Source organism: Ipomoea triloba, chromosome 10, assembly GCF_003576645.1.
Source record: "Ipomoea triloba cultivar NCNSP0323 chromosome 10, ASM357664v1".
Lineage (NCBI taxonomy): Eukaryota > Viridiplantae > Streptophyta > Magnoliopsida > Solanales > Convolvulaceae > Ipomoea > Ipomoea triloba.
Window position 1 is genome coordinate 12,767,288 of NC_044925.1, and position 2,952 is coordinate 12,770,239.

The window sequence follows — 2,952 nt, forward strand, 5'->3', positions numbered from 1 at the left end:
AAGGTTATTTTTTGTATTCACATATTTCAAAAAAATATTTTTAATAAGTGTTTTTTTAAATTGTATCTTCAGTTATAAATATCAAATGTCAATATATAATCAAACTTATAAATCAACATAGTTCTTTCATTAAAAAAAAAAGCTTTATTTAATAATAGTAACACATCTTAGCATCTTTACATAACAATAATCATTATAATACATAGACCGTGCATCGCACGGGTATCATGATATTAATAATAACAAAGGTTGTTTGTTGGTGAATCATGAATGTTTATTTGGGTGTGTAGCTTGAGCATTACGGAGTTTGGTAGTCTAACTTAACTAGATGTCCTGCAAGTAGAGAAAAGTGGAAAAACCTATTAAAATTAACTTTGTGCTTCTTATTTCGCTTTAATCCATATGCACTAAGAGTAATTTGAGTTGAAATCCTTAGGTCGTTGGTTTGAATCCGGCAGCAGGTCGGATTACTAATGTTTTGTTTAATTAAGCTTTGCTTTGTTTTCCTATAAAAGCATAAAGGAAAAGACGCCGTTGCCGGGGATCGAACCCGGGTCTCCCGCGTGACAAGCAGGGATACTCACCACTATACTACAACGACTTGTGCGGCACACCAAGAAAGTCACATATTCCTGTTTCCAGTAGACCCAATACAATGTGTGCGTGTAGCTGTCGATTTCAAATCAAACTAATACATGTCGTAGTCATTGCTGAGTTTATTATATTATTACTTTATAATGTAAAAATTCAATAATTAACCATCATTTATATTCATATTTACATCCAATACCATCAACAAACTATAATTATACATACAAATCCATTTAAAATTATAATTTACAAGAANGTATGAGGTGGTTGTTAATGTGCCTAAATATTTAAGTTAAGCATGCTATGTATATTATAATGTGTGTGTAATGTATGTACAAAATGTTGTATTATGTATATTATAAAGCATGTATGTGCAGTGTATATATACTTAACGTGTATATATATACATATAGTATGTGTACTTTATGTGAATATGCATATGTGGGAAATGTTGTGGTTGAATGCATATATACATATGTGTGGTGATGATGGAAAATGTTTTGAGAAACAAGACTTTGAACTATTTTGAGAATGGTGATCGATTTAAAAAGGGGGACTTGATTTCGTGGAACATGTCCAAAAAAAGTGATTTTGACTCAAGGAGGATGAGAAAGGAAGGAAAATGGTTTTCAAACCCTTGGTTTCTAGTAAAGTTGAGGAGGACCTTGATTAGCCTTCGGGTGGCTTAAAGTGCCCTTGCCCAAGGTTGTTGTATGTAGTATGATCATTCATACTGAAGGTGCGAAGTCTATTCGCCGGGTACTATATAACTCGTTTGGATGAGGTATTCCTGCGGGGGTGTGCACACTTAAAGTATAGTTACTCTGAGAAGTCCGGGTAGGTGTCGTCTTTATGGACCTAGTAGGGCCAGCTAGGGATCATTTTAACGAACCTTACGTCCAGGGGATCAGTGTTAGACCGGGTGATGACCACTGAACCCGAGTTCGATGATCCAAGTGGTCAGGGAAGGAGTTAAGTGAATACTCCAAAGGCCTCACGCTTTCTATAAAGAAACTAAGTGGAAATTTTGTATGAAAATGTAGTTACGCTGTAGCTACGGAAAGGAGATGGTGAAAAGTGAGGAGAATGTCCTTTGAGGAAAGATTTTTCAAAGAATATGTTTGAGAACAAATATGGGATTTGTGTTTTCCCTTTTTCTGCTTATATGCTTAAATGTTTAGCATTATATGATCTGAGTAGGCAAATGACTATTATATGACCTCGTCTAGAGGGAAAATGATTAAGATGATATTGAAATTGTTGCCTATTATGTGTATAAATTGCTATTCGTAAAGGTTGCAGGTAGAACCTCGGCCGATGAGTAAGGATAGGGTTTTGATGTAATCAAGTTTTACAAAACCTTTATTTAGTTTTGGATAACCCATGGATATCCTTACTTAGCCGTCGTGCTAACTGCACTTCAATGTGTTTCTTATCAGTTGCAGATTAGTGTGGGCCCCTGTAGCCGATGAGCTCGGAATAGAAGGGAAGTACAGGTTGAGGTCTACTCTTTGATGTAGACAGGGATTGTTATTAATGTTGTAAGTTTAGCCTGTGCACTTAGAGTGGAGTTTGTCAAAGAGGTGATAGAATTCACTCTAGGTGTGGCGGTAGCACCCGGTTTTCTGTTGATATGATGTAAGCTTCCGCAGCGTTTTATTACGGATTTTGTAATAAATGTCTATGTATATTATAATGTGTGTGTAATGTATGTACAAAATGCAAGGTTGAGATCTAGGTTTGAACTTTAAGTTTGAATCTTTGGGGAATAGTAGTAGTCTTTTGAAACCATAGATGATAAGAAGGAAGTTTCGGGGACGAAACTCTTTTTAAGGAGGGTAGACTGTAACCCCTCGTCTTTCCGATAAGTCTAAGGGTCGGAAAATATATCTTTAGGCTATGACATTCATAAGATGATCTCCCGATATGTCAAGGGAATTTTTATACGGAGGTATAGTTGTCATTAAGCTGCGATCGTTCGTGCCGGTCACGAACCGTAAAATTTTCGAGGACGAATTTTCAGCTCGGATTTCCTTAAAAATTGATGATTAGGCATGTTATGACTAAGTATGAACTTCCTGCTTAGTTAAGTTGAAATTGGATGAGCTATAAGGGTCGAAATTTATTTCTGATCGTACACCGCGAAATTTCCGCAGTGTACCGAACCTAGCCCATTTTGGAGCTTTTGACTGGAATAAATTTGTGGTTTCGAAAATTATTCTTTCTGGATTATTTTCCACCGAAACTTTATCTGTTTGGACCACAACTGATATGTTGTGGAGATATTTTATTATTTTATTATTTTTTTTCCTAAAGCTTATCCCATAAGTTGGGATTAAATATAAAAGGAATTTTTTTTCC